This window comes from Erinaceus europaeus, chromosome 8 (assembly GCF_950295315.1).
Source record: "Erinaceus europaeus chromosome 8, mEriEur2.1, whole genome shotgun sequence".
NCBI classification, from domain to species: domain Eukaryota; kingdom Metazoa; phylum Chordata; class Mammalia; order Eulipotyphla; family Erinaceidae; genus Erinaceus; species Erinaceus europaeus.
In genome coordinates, this window is record NC_080169.1 from 93,715,420 (window position 1) to 93,730,201 (window position 14,782).

Sequence of the window (14,782 nt, forward strand, 5' to 3'; positions counted from 1 at the left end):
TCTAACATTTTATTCATAGAACCACATTCCAGATTGCAGGATGGTGATTTTTAATATGCTAGTTCTTCTAATTCATGGGTATAGAATATCTCTTTTTTGTTATTTATTTTTAAACTTTATTTTATTTGACAAAATAGAAACTGAGAGGGGTTGCAGATAGAGAAAGAGATAGAGAAACACCTACAGACCTACTTCACTGGTTGTGAAGCTTTCCCCATTCAGGTGGGGACCAGGGGTTTGAACCTGGGTCTTTGTGCATGGTAATGCATGCACTTAACTACTAACCTGGCCCCCGGAAAATCTTTTCATTTCTTTGTATCCCTTTCTCTTTCCTTGAAAAATGATGCATAATTTTCACTGTAAAAGTGTTTCACCTCCTTCGTTTTTTTTATATTTATTTATTCCCTTTTGTTGTCCTTGTTGTTTTTTTATTGTTGTAGCTATTATTGATGTTGTTGTTGCTAGATAGGACAGAGAAAAATGGAGAGAGGAGGGGAAGACAGAGAAGAGGAGAGAAAGATAGCCACCTTACAGGTGGGGAGTAGGCGGCTTGAACCAAGATCCTTATGCCGATCTTTGCATTTTGTGCCACATGAGCTTAACCCGATGCCTGACTCCCTGCACCTCCTTTGTTAGCTTTATTTCTAGATACCTGATTATTTTACTACTACAGTAGAAGGGATCGATTTCTTCTACTAGTTTAGTGTTTGTATAGAGGAATAGCACTGATTTTCGTACATTGATTTTATAGCTGCCACTTTACTATGTTGCTTAGTGACAAACTTTTGGTCTTAGTCTCATGAAAAATAGAAGATGAAAACTAATAAGTAATTGAGATTACTTGGAGGATTCAAGGAAGTAAATCAGATTTATGCGCCTTCCTAGACTTAAAATTTCTCCCCACTTGCTTTACTCTAAATTTGGACAATTTCTTCTCTTCTCATTGCCATGAAGGTCGCTGGTATCCTAGAAAGTGACTTACCTGACCACCTGTAAGATTCAGTCTTCCAAGTAATATATAGGTTGGTTTTCTGGAGGGCTTCATAAACATTGGTTCTTTCAAGTCAACCTTAGTCCCTTGAAAGTAACTGGTTGTGTTTCTCAAATGAAAACCATTCTCATATATGATCCTTAATCTGTGGTATTGATATTCATCAAATATACATTTTATTTAATTGATTTATTGGTCTCAAGGATACGAACCTGGGGCCTCATACATACCAAAAATGTACTTACTCTACTAGGAGATTACATCCCTGACCTAGAATATGAGTTTTAATAAACTGTGGCTTTCTACTTTTGAGTTACACAATAATGCAAACTATCACTTATTGAACATGCTGTATTAGTTTTTAATGTTGTGGTAGGGTTTGTTTTTTTTTTGCCTCCAGGGTTATTGCTGGGGCTCAGTGCCTGCACCAAGAATTCACTGCTGCTGGAGACCATTTTTCCCCCTTTTGTTGCCCTTGTTGTTGTAGCCTTGTTGTGGTTATTAGTGTTGTTGTTGGTGTCATTCGATATTGAATAGGACAGAGAGAAATGGAGAGAGGAGGGGAAGAGAAAGATAGACACCTGAAGACTTGCTTCACTGCCTGTGAAGCGACTCCCCTGCAGATGGGGAGCCAGGGGCTGGAACTGGGATCCTTATGCTGGTCCTTGTGCTTTGCACTACATGCGCTTAACCCGCTGTGCCTGACCTACTGTTGTGGTAGTTTTAAATGGTTGAGATAAGTATTTTTACATATAAATCTGTCTACATATCTTTCCAGACAATATATTCCTATACATAGAATGACAGATCAAAATAAAGCCTTTTAGGACTGGAAAAGAGCTCATTTGGATAGTGTGCTGCTTTGCTGTGAATGACCCTGGTTCAAACCCAGCCCCTACCACATTGAAGATAGATTTGCTTCTGTGGCCTCGATCTCTCTCTCTCTGTCTCTTTCTCTGCCTTCTCTGTCTCTATCTAAATATAAATACATGTAAATATGTACATATAAAGATAAGACTTTTAAAAAATTTTATTGAACTGAGTGGTGACTCAACCAGTTGAGCGCATACTTGCATGGCTGGGGCTCTGAGTTGAATACTGGCCCCATATATCATAGTGATCCTTCAATGTGTGTGTTTCTTTCTCAATGATAATTAAGCAAAAAAAAAAAAAACAGTTGTATTATCATACTAGTTTGAAATCATAGAAATAATTAATCTATTAATAAGTTGTCTTTTCACAGGCCATTCTATTCTACTTTATTTTACTTTTGTTATTGATTTAATTATGGATGACTAGTCCATTGGATAAAATTTACTGCTCAGCTCTGGCTTATGGCCATGCAAGGGACTGAACCTGGGACTTTGGAGCCTCAGACATCAGAGTCTCTTTGCATAACCACCACTCCCCACCCCTCAAAGGCCATTCTTGCTTCATTCTCTTTTGTAAATCTGTATTACTCTAGAAATCCACATAGTTGTGAACCTAAACCTCTATCCTATTCTATGTATATTCAAAAGCTAACATGCATCTTGTTATTTTATATTATGATTAAATTTATCTTGAAAATAACTATTAGAAAACTGGCAAGATAGCTCACCTGGTTAGTGCATCTGCTTTTTCATGTGCCCAACCCAGATTCAGATCTACAAACACACACTGAAGCAAACTTTGGTATTGTGGTATGTGTCCCTTTCTCTCTGTCTCTCTGTATCTCTGTCTCTCTCTCTCTCTCTCCCTGGGGGAAAAATCATTTCATATGAGTAAAGTCCTGGTGATAACAAACTAATAGAGAATTAAAAATTTTGTTAGGGAGTCAGGAGGGTAGCGCAGTGGGTTAAGTGCACGTCGCGCAAAGTGCAAGGAGTGCATAAGGATCCCAGTTCGAGCCCCCAGCTCCCTGCCTGCATTGGAGTTGCTTCACAGATGGTGAAACAGGTCTGCAGGTGTCTCTCTTTCTCTCCCCCCTTCTGTCTTCCTCTCCTCTCTCCATTTCTCTCTGTCCTATCCAACAACGACAACAACAATAACAACAACAATAATAACTACAACAATAAAAAAACAACAAGGGCCCTCCTCAAGACTTCGTATTATAGTTCTCTCACTCACTCCAAAGCTAACTTTAGCAAAGCAAGGACTGAAAAAGCTGAATAAGGACAAGAGACTGGCATACTTTAACAATGACTCCTTAGTCACTATTAGGCCATTCCACCAACTGGGGCCCTAATCGGGGAGTCCTGAGTCTCCCAAACAGACTTGATGGGCCTAGACCTCAAATAAATCCCTCTCTCCATTGTTTCCAGTCATCTCTATCAGGAACAACAAAATAGACCCTTTGGGGGCCCCCATGGGACCTTGCCCTCAAACTGGATCAACAATGGTAGAGAATGTTCCATCCTCTGAAGGGAGGGTGGACAACATACTCTATGCTACACCTGAGGAAGATGGGTCGATACTGGGGCAGCATGGAATGTTCCTACTCATGACCACAGAATGTGAGCTCAGATCTAGAGGGATGCAGAGGTCACACAGGCTCCTAATCTAATTATGGGCCCCAGATCACATCAAATTGATAGGGTTTACAGTAATATTTATTTATTTATTTATTTATTATTTAAGAAAGGATTAATTAACAAAACCATAGGGTAGGAGGGGTACAATTACACACAATTCCCACCACCCAATCTCCATATCCCACCCCCTCCCCTGATAGCTTTCCCATTCTCTATCCCACTGGGAGCATGGACCCAGGGTGATTGTGGGTTGCAGAAGGTAGAAGGTCTGGCTTCTGTAATTGCTTCCACGCTGAACATAGGCGTTGACTGGTCGGTCCATATTCCCAGTCTGCCTCTCTCTTTCCCTAGTAGTGTGTGTCTCTGGTGAAGCGGGGCTCCAGGACACATTGGTGGGGTTTTCAGTCTAGGGAAGCCAGGCCGGCATCCTGATGACATCTGGAACCTGGTGACTGAAAAGAGAGTTAAAATGCGAAGCCAAACAAATTGTTGAGCAATCATGGACCCAAAGGTTGGAATAATGGAGAGGAAGTGTTAGGGGGGTACTCTCTGCAAACTCTAGTGTACTTCTACTTTCAGGTATATATTTTGCAGTAGTTTACGGATACATGTGAACATATGCTCTCTCTCACAGAAACTGGTGTATATCTAGGTTTTGGGACTTTGTTAGAAACCACCTGAGATGGAATTAGAGTATACTGTGAAAGGAAAGGTCTCACCCGAGTAATGAAGCTGACGGGTTTGTCATTCCACATGTGAAGTCTCTGGACACAGTCTGTGCTGAAGCATGTTGAGGTGGCAATCGTTGTGTTGGTTAGGTTGTCATCGGCAGATGCAATATTATTTGATATGGATTGGGAGAGGCATACGGGAAAGTGGGCCCTATCCAAGGGTTCCAGGACTGGGGGAAGTAGAGGCTCTATAGTGGAGATGTGAGGTTCCTGCTGTCTTAGGGTTCAAAAAGACAATCAATAGTTAATGTTATCATCACATTATTTGGTAATTGGGTTAATTTTGAAAAGCCCTTTTGTTAGGGTTTGCTGTACAGTACCCAGTATCTTGTATATAGATGTGCTATTGGTTGCATCTGATCTACTTGGTATAGCCTTTTGAGAGAGTCTGCATATCAATTACACAGCATATATATTGAAAAGATTCAGTTTGTGTTTTGAAAAACTTCGAGACACAATTAATTTCCCCCCTCTAGTATTAATTAACTATTGATTTATATGACTACATTTTACTAAGAGTGTACATAAACACCATTCCCACCACCAAAAGACTGTGACCCATCCCTCCCACTCACTGCAACCCCCATTGGCCCAGGAAGCTGCATGTCTACACCTCACCACAGGGTTTTTACTTTGATGCCCTACTTACAATTTGGTCAACTCCTGTTTTTAGTTTCCATTTCAGATCTTCTTATTCAACTTCTGTTGATGAGTGGGATCATCCCATACTCATCTTTATCTTTCTGACTTAGCTCACTTAACATAATTCCTTCTAGCTCTGTCCAAGATGGGTCAGAGAAGGTGGGTTCATTGTTCTTGATAGCTGCATAGTATTCCATTGTGTATATATACCACAGCTTTCTCAGCCACTCATCTGTTGTTGGGCACCTGGGTTGCTTCCCAGCTATTATGAATTGTGCTGCTATGAACATAGGAGTACACACCTCTTTTTGGTTGGGTATTATGGAGTCCTTGGGGTATAACCCCAGGAGAGGAATTACTGGATCATATGGAAGGTCCATGTTTAGCCTTCTGAGAGTTTTCCAGACTGCTCTCCACAGAGGCTGGACCAATTTACATTCCCACCAGCACTGTAAAAGGGTTCCTCTGTCCCCACAATGTCTCCAGCATTTGTTGCTGCTGTCCTTTTTGATGTATGCCATTCTTACAGGAGTGAGGTGGTATCTCAATGTTGTCTTAATTTGCATTTCTCTGACAATCAGTGACCAAGAGCAATTTTTCATATGTTTGTTAGACTTTTGGATCTCCTCTGTAGTGAATGTTTTGTTCATATCCTCTGCCCATTTTTGGATGGGGTCATTTGCTTTTTTGGTGTTAAGTTTGCTGAGCTCTTTATATATTTTGGTGATTAGTTTCTTGTCTGATGTATGGCATGTGAAGATCTTCTCCCATTCTGCGAGGGGTCTCTTTGTTTGTTTAATAGTTTCTTTGGATGTGCAGAAGCTTTTCAATTTGATGTAGTCCCATTGGTTTGTTTCTGCTTTAGTCTTCCTTGCAATTGGGTTTGATTCATCAAAGATGTCCTTGAGGTGTATGTGGGAAACTGTTTTACCAATGTTTTCCTCTAAGTATTTGATTGTTTCTGGTCTGACATCTAGGTCTTTGATCCATTTGGAGTTGATTTTTGTTTCTGGTGAGATAAAGCGGTTCAATTTCATTCTTCTGCGTGTTACAACCCAGTTTCCCCAGCACCATTTATTGAAGAGAGTCTCCTTCCATTTAATGCTTTGGGCCCCCTTATCAAAGATTAGATGTCCATAGGTGTGGGGATTTATCTCTGGGCTTTCAATTCTGTTCCACTGGTCTGTGTGCCTATTTTTGTTCCAGTAGCATACTGTTTTGATGATGATGGCTTTATAATATAGTTTAAGGTCTGGGAGTGTGATGCCTCCATTTCTGTTTCTTTTCCTCAAGAGGGTTTTGGCAATTCTAGGTGTTTTTAGGTTCCAGATAAATGATTGTAGTGTTTGTTCTATTCTCTTAAAGAAGCCTGGTGGAACTTTGATGGGTATTGCATTAAATTTGTATATGGCTCTGGGGAGAATATTCATTTTGATGATATTTATTCTTCCAATTCATGAGCATGGGATGTCTTCCCATTTCTTGGTATCAGTTTCTGTTTCCTTGAGTAGCGACTCATAGTTTTCAGCATACACGTCTTTCACTTCTTTGGTCAACTTTATTCCTAGGTATTTGATTGATTTGCTGAAACAGTGAATGGAAATGATTTCTCAATGTGTTCTTCTTCAGATTTAGTGTTTACATAAAGATGCCAGTGATTTTTCTACATTGATTTTGTAGCCTGATACCTTGCTATATTGCCTAATAACTTCCAGTAGTTCTCTGCTGGATTCTTTAGGTTTTTATATGTAAACTTATCATATCATCTGCAAATAGTGAGAGCTTCACTTCTTCCCTTCCAATCTGTATTCCTTTGATTTGTTTCTCTTGCCTGATTGCTATGGCAAGAACTTCCAATACTATGTTGAAGAGTAATGGTGACAGTGGACAGTCCTGTCTAGTCCCCGATCTGAAGGGGAATGCTTTCAGCTTCTGTCCATTGAGTATGATGTTGGCTATAGGTTTGCTATATATAGACTCCACTATCTTGAGGAATTTCTCATCTATTCCCATTTTTGTTGAGTTTTGAGCATGAATGGGTGTTGGATTTTGTCAAAGGCTTTCTCTGCATCTATTGAGATAATCATGTGGTTTTTGCCTTTGCTTTTATTGATGAAAATAAAAGTGGTGAATGACATTGATTGACTTACGGATGTTGAACCAGCCTTGCATTCCTGGGATGAATCCCACTTGGTCGTGATGAACAATCTTTTTGATATGTTGCTGTATCTGGTTGGCCAAGATCTTGTTTAATATTTTGGCATCTATTTTCATCAGAGATATTGGTCTGTAGTTTTCCTTTTTTGTTGTGTCCCTATCAGCTTTTGGTATCAGGGTGATGTTGGCTTCATAGAAGATGGAAGGGAGTATTCCTGTTTCTTCAATCTTATGGAAAAGCTTAAGAAGTATGGGTACTAACTGTTTCCTGAAAATTTTGTAGAATTCATTTGTGAAGCCATCTGGTCCAGGACTTTTGTTGTTGGGGAGGTTCTTAATAATGGTTTCAATTTCTTTGTCTGTGATTGGTGCATTTAGATTTTGTAGTTCTTCTTGGTTCAATTTTGGAAGGGCATATGCTTCTAGGAATTGTTCCATTTCTTCCAGATTCTCTAGCTTGGTGGCATATAGTTCTTCATAGAAGTTTCACAGGATTCTCTGGATTTCTGTGGTGTCAGTTGTGATATCTCCTCCATCGTTTACAATTCTTTTAATTTGAGTCTTCTCTCTTTTTTGTTTGGTGAGTCTGGCTAGGGGTTTGTCAATTTTGTTTAATCTTTCAAAGATCCAACATTTGGCTTCATTGATCTTTTGTATGGTTCTTTTATTTTCGATGTTGTTTATTTCTGCTCTAACTTAAGTGATTTCTGTCCTTCTGGATGCTTTAGGGTTCCTTTGTTCTTCTTCCTCTAAGTCCTTGAGGTGTGCAGTAAGGTCGTTCATTTGAGCTTCTTCTTGGTGTTTAATATGTGATTGTATGGCTATAAGTTTCCCTCTCAGTACTGCTTTAGTTGTGTCCCAAATATTTTGATAGGTTGTGTCTTCATTCTCATTTGTTTCCAGGAACATTTGAATTTCCTGCTTGAGTGAATGTCTGACCCAGTGGTTCTTAAGGAGTATGTTGTTTAGTTTCCAAATTCTGTGGCTTTTAATAATTGTCTGTTTGTTGTTAATGTTAGTTTTACTCCACTGTGGTCAGAGAAGATACTTGGGATGATTTCAATGTTCTTGAAATTATTGATGCTGTCTTTGTGGCCTAACATGTGGTCTATCCTTGAGTATGTGTTATGTGGATTTGAAAAGAAGGTGTATTCCAGTTTTTTGGGGTGAAGGACTCTGAAAATGTCCAAGAGGTCTAGTCTGTCAATCTCTTCATTCAATTCTCTTGCATCTTTGTTGGTTCTCTGCTTTGTTGATCTGTCTAAGTGTGAGAGTGGGGTATTGAAGTCTTCCACTATTGTTGTATTACTATTGATGTATTTTTGAAATTCTTTCACTAAGTGCTTGATGTATTTAGATGGTCCCTCATTGGGTGCATAGATGTTAATGATTGTTAAGTCTTCTTGGCTGATTGATCCTCTAATCATTATGTAATGTCCTTGCCTATCTTTTATTACTTTATTTAATTTAAAATCTATCGTGTCTGAGATGAGACAGGCTGTTCCTGCCCTTTTTTGTGGTCCGTTAGCTGTATGATAGTTTTCCATCCTTTCACTTTAAGTCTGTGTTTATCTTGTAGTGCCATTGTTCAAAAAAAATTTTTTTTTGTTTGCTCTGATATATTGCAAGTATTATAGTGATGTTCTTGTTTATAAGAGGCCTTTTAGAACCTCTTTCAGGGCCAGTTTGGTGATGGTTGCCTCCTTTAACTGTTTTTTGTCTAAGAAGGTTTTGATCCCTCCATCTAGTTTGAATGAAAGTCTAGCAGGATATATTATCCTTGGTTGAAACCCTTTTTCATTCAGGGCTTGATAGATATCTTGCCATTCTCTTGTGGCTTTTAGAGTTTGAGTGGAGAAGTCTGCAGATAATCTTATGGGTTTTCCCCTATATGTGACTTTTTGTTTCTCTCTTACAGCCTTTAGGATCCTTTCTTTATCCTTACTTCTTCTCATTGTGACTATGATGTGTCTTGGTGTCTTCAGTTCTGGGTGGATTCTGTTTGGTACTCTCTGGGCCTCTTGAATCTTGATGTCCTTTCTGTTATTCATGTCTGGTAATTTTTCTTCTATTATTTCCTCTAGAATATTTGCTTCCCCTTCCTCTCTTTCTTCCTCTGGCAGGCCAATTATACGAATGTTATTTCTTTTGAGATCATCCCATATGTCTCTGTTGTTGTTTTCAGTGTCTCTCCATCTCTTTTCAAGCTCTTTCACCTCTTTCTTCATTTTCTCTAACTCATCCTCTGTCTGACTAATTCTGTTTTCTGCTTCTGTTAGTCTGCTTTCCGTTGCCTCAGCTTCTTTCTTCATTACAGCTATTTCAGCTTTCAGTTCTCTAATTGCCTTAAGATAATCAGTATTTTCCTTGGGGTCTCAACTGTTGTTTCCCTAATACTGCCATTCCTTTCCTCCAATGTTGTTTTTATTTCTGTGATTAATAAATTTATTATTGCTTGGATACTTTTCTTATCTATGGTTACTTCTGGATGATTTATAGTTTCTTCTGGGCTCTTGTCTTCATTCATTGGAGTGGCAGTTTTATTTGTTTTTGATCTACCCATTTTTTTTATTTATATGTTTCTTTTTTTATGCTCTGTTGTTCCGCAGCTATTGTGTCTTGAGTACAAGCAACACTGTACTAAATACCTTTATGATAATTGCACTCACCAACCTCAGGAATTACAGTAGCAACTGAAGCCAGTATTGAAGCAGTTTAATCGTTAACAGTTAGCCAAACAATTTCTCCAGTCCGTGAAAAAATAGTAACCAAATCCCAGTGAATAAGAAAGAGAAAAGAAAGAAGGGATAGCAAGAATAGACAGTTATGCAAATCTACTATCCACTGTATATTCTAGGGGTAACAAGAGGGGAAATGTAAGTAGAGGAGAGATTCACACATAGAGAGTCCACTCTGAGTCAGATTTCTTCCCCAAAATAATTCAGAAATTCAGAAAGGCAAAGAAGAACGAACGAAGAATTGTATGACAAGATAAAAAAAAAGAGACAAGTGAGAGAAATGGGAAAAGATAAAAGAGCTGTAATTAAAGAGCAAGGAAAGGTTTTTTTTGATTACTTTATTTTTAATTTAATTCAATTTAATTTTTTTAATTAGCTAGGAGGAGGAGGGAGGGGAGAGTCTGTAGAGGAGGTAGGAGTTAAGAGACAAGTTCCTCCCACAATAGATAAGATGCCCACTACCCTAGCAATGAAAGATACCCTAAGAGTTAATTGTGATCAACCTAAAAGGGGGGGGATGATATATGCCTTTATATAATGTTAATAATAAAATAGAGCATGGTAAAAGAAAAAAAAAAACCCTGTCCCAGATTACATCAAACCTCGTGATCAAAGGCAGCTCATTGTTAAGAATGAGAAAAAAAAAAAAAACCTCAGGAGTAGACAAGGATAGCTGAAATAGACAGTTATGCAAATCTACTATCCACTGTATATTCTAGGGGTGGCTAAAGGAGGAAGGGAAGTTGAGCAGAGACACTTTCAGTGAGAGTCCACACTGAGTCAGAATTCTTCCCCCAAATAATTCCCAAATGTGTATCAGTGAATTCAAAAAAGCACACTGTTTGGTGATGTGGGGGCTGGGGCCTGTGGCTTTGGAAGCTGTAGGATTAAGGAAGAAAGGATGACAAGAATGAGAAAAAGAAAAAAAAAGAGAGAGAAAAATGAAAAAGATAAGAAAAAGAACAGTCATAAAAGAGCAGTGAAAGGTAAGAGTTTTATTTATTTATTTATTTTTAATTATTTAATTAGCTATGTGGGGTGAGGTGGGGGGGTTGGCTATTTAGAAAGAAAAAAGGCCAGAGGTTATAGAAGGGTATAGACTTAGAATGAATGATACTCCCTGGTAGGATAGGAATTTGGTAAAGACAGAAGCTCAGCAGGGGAGCCTGCTAGGAGCTGGTCCCCAGGGACTGGTTATGGGGGGGGAAGAGGGAGGGGGTGTGCTTAATAATTAAATGGAAAAAAATTTATTTTCCTTTTTTTCTACTCTATTTCTTAACCCAAATTAAGTTATAGTCATCTCCTTGGTGTCACCGCTAGGACCCCTTATTGACTGGCCTACTAAAGGCAGAAAATCCTACCGTTTCCAGAAGATGTGGTCAGAGCTCAAGCCACTAGCAGCTTCTCAGTCTGCCATCTTCCGTGAACCCTTTACAGTAATATTTATACTCCTTTCCCATATTAGGGAGCTACTCTCTTCCTCGATCCAGTTTTCTGGTCCTTTTTCCAGCCATGACATCATCTCCCCAGACAATAATTAGGATTCACCTGCATATCAGATTTCAGGCTCAGGCAAAAAAACAAACAAACAAACAAACAAAAAACACTAGTATCGCTGCAGGCCCTTTGAAATATAACTAAAATTTGCCTACTAGCTATCTACAAAAATGGAGGACCCCCCCCCAATGCTTCACATACACTATTCCAGCCTTTAATTATTCCATAATTGTCCAACATTTTATTTGGCTTTGTATATTAACTCTCTTTTCAGCCACTAGGTTCCAGGATGCGGCCATACTTCCCTGGGCAGACAACCCCACCAATGTGCCTTGGACCTCCGCTTCCCCCAAGCCCCTTCCCACTAGGGAAATAGAGAGACAGGCTGGGAGTATGGATCGGCCTGGCAATGCCCATGCTCAGCAAGGAAGCAGTTACAGAAGCCAGACCTTCAACCTTCTGCATCCCACAATGATCTTGGGTCCGTACTCCCAGAGGGTTAAAGAGTAGGAAAGCTATCAGGTGAGGGGTTGGCATATAGAGGTCTGGTGGTGGAATTGTGTGAAGTTGTACCCCTCTTACCCTAAGGTTTTGTCAGTGTTTCCTTTTTATAAATAAAAAATTAAAAGAAAACAAGGGCAAAAAAAAAGGGAATAAATATTTTTTTAAGTTTTTTAAAAATTAAAATTTTGTTTTTTGAAACTTGAGATAAGCAAAACTAGTTTGACAAACTTAACCATTAAGCCTCAGTGTAGTCTGGCAGTGATGCACATAGTATAAAGGCCAAAGATCCCTGTTGGAGCCTCTGGGGGTGAGGGGTTGGGTCACTTCACAAGTGATGAAGCAGGTCTACAGGTGTCTATCTTTCTCTTTCTCTCTCTCTTTATTTCCCCCCTCCTCTCTCAATTTCTCTCTGTCCTATCCAATCAAATGAAAAAATGGCCTCTGGGAGTAGTGGGTTCGTAGTGCCAACATAGCAAAAAAAGAAAGAAAAGAAAAGAAGCTTCAGGTATTGCAACCCCAAAATGAGAAGCTAATTTGGCACAAACATATGTATGATTCAGAGAGAAATCACAGACTTAATCTATTCTTTTGCTAATTTTGAAAGTAGTATATAGTTGATTTTTCAACTGTTTACTCATTTATCAAACACTTAATATTTTCACTCACTGGCACCATTTTTAGTAACAGACATCTATATGCCTTTTCATACACTTCCTAAAAATTCAAATTGTATCAGCCTAAGGCAGCGTACAGGTGGAATTTGTTTTCTGAATTAAGATTGTGTGTGTGTGTTTTAAATTTATCAGAAGAACAAATTTTACTAGTGAGAAAAATACTACTTGAATGGGTCTAGTTCTCCTGTCATTCACAGAATTTATCTCTTTAAAAAATACAGTTATTATGAAGAGCATATTTCTATAACTTTTTAAAAACTACTTGTGTCTGTGGCATGGAACCTGAATCTTACAATTTTACCTCTATCTGAAATTTATTGGTGACCAGCTAACTCTTCTATTGAAATCAGTCCAGTTCTTCTTCTTCTTCTTCTTCTTCTTCTTCTTCTTCTTCTTCTTCTTCTTCTTCTTCTTCTTCTTCTTCTTCTTCTTCTTCTTCTTCTTCTTCTAGCGTTTGCCCTTCTTCCGTAGCCAGTCAACAGCATCAGGTTGAGCCTGATGTCTGCTTGTTACTGGCTTTGAAAGTGACTGGGATCCATGTGGATTCAGTCGGCTAGGAAGGATCGTCAGTTTCCCCAATAAATGAGTACCCATCAGTCCAGTAAAGCCATTTATCTGACTTGCCTCTCTGTGCTACAGGACTCTGATAAAATGAAAATGTGTAGCCACAAAATAAAAAAATCTATATAACAAAATTTTGTTAATCTTGACTTCAATATATCTTTAAAATTACACACAGAAATGGTTAAAGTACAGAAAATAAGAGTAAGCACTGCTTTGTAATAACTATAGTTCATGATAAGTTCATGATAAAACCAAAAGCATGAATATGTCCTTTTTGTTCTTCTGACAGGACAAGTCCTAATGATTCTTCTTGAGACCTTCAATAGATGAGTTTCTCATTCAAAAACTTCAGCTATTTCAAGGTAAAAAAAAAAAAAAAAGTTCTCAAGACATTAGTTTCATCATTCTATGCAGAACTTGCACTGTTGAGGGCAGGCAGGGCCGTACTCAGTTAATCGCATATACATGAGCAAGGATCCTGGTTCAAGCCTCCTCTCCCCAACAGCAGGGAGGGTGTTTCACAAATAGTGAAGCAGGACTGCAAGTGTCTTCCTCTTATCCTCTCTACCTACCCTTCCCCCTCAATTCTCTATCCTGTCAAATAAAAATAAAACGGAAAAAGGGGGGGCGGGGCTGGTGGCCACTAGGAGCCATAGAACTTGCACCATATTTAAAACCTTGGGGGTTTGAGGTTTGATTTTGTGTAAAACTGAAAAAAGTTACTGCATTGCCCTTTTTCTTATCCCCCTTCTTATCCCACCTGATGCTGTCTCAAACCCTTTACTATCTTCCTCAGTACTGTGCCACCCCCAATAGTTTTCTATTCCAGGAGATCCTAATTCTATCTTTAAGTCAGTATTATATGATTGACATTTTAAAAAATACACTGAAAGTTGAAACAATAAGTGCTTTTTTTTTTTTTTTTTTTTTACTTCTTTACCACCTTGGGTCTTTTATTTTTTCTTTCTTTTTTAAAATTTTTATTTATAAAATGGAAATGTTGACAAGACCATAGGATAAGAGGAGTACTACTCTACACAATTCCCACCACCAGAACTCTGTATCCAATCATCTTTTTTGATAGCTTTCCCATTCTTTAACCCTTTGGGAGTATGGACCCCGAGGCACTATGGGGTGCAGAAGGTGGAAGGTCTGGCTTCTGTAATTGCTTATCTGCTGAACATGGACATTGACAGGTTGATCCATACTCCCAGCCTGTCTCTTTCTTTCCCAAGTGGGGTAGGGAATTGGGGAGGCGAGGCTCCAGGACACATTGGTGGGGTTGTCTGTCCAAGAAAGACTGGTTGGCATCATGGCAGCATTTGGAACCTGGTAACTGAAAAAGAGTTAAGATCCTGAAGCTCCACCCCACTAGGGAAAGAGAGAGACAGGCTTGGAGTATGGATTGATCTGCCAATGCCCATGTTTAGCGGGGAAGCAATTACAGAAGCCAGATCTTCCACCTTCTGCACCCCATAATGTCCCTTGGTCTATACTCCCAGAGGGATAAAGAATAGGAAAGCTATCAGGGGATGGGATGAGATGCAGAGTTCTGGTGGTGAGAATTGTGTGGAGTTGTACCCCTCTTATCCTATGGTTTTGTCGGTGTTTTTTTTTAATAAATAATTTTTTTAAAAAAAAAGATATAAAGCAGAACAAATTGTTGACTAATCATGAACCTGAAGTCTGGAATATTGCAGATGAAGATTTGGGGTCTACATTTTTGGAAAAAACTAGTAGGTCTTTTTTAGGTATATTCCAAGGGGCCCAT

At 38.9% G+C, this 14,782-nt stretch overlaps 1 protein-coding gene across 3 annotated transcripts in view; it reads left to right on the forward strand.

Annotated features, from left to right (window-relative positions):
* ASB15 (ankyrin repeat and SOCS box containing 15) overlaps positions 1-14,782 on the forward strand; it is a 105,169-nt gene that overhangs the window by 4,258 nt on the left and 86,129 nt on the right. For all 3 annotated transcript variants that reach the window (XM_060196505.1, XM_060196507.1, XM_060196506.1), the window contains exon 2: positions 13,301-13,373. The gene's annotated coding sequence lies outside the window, so the exon portion shown is untranslated. The remainder of the gene's footprint in view (positions 1-13,300; positions 13,374-14,782) is intronic.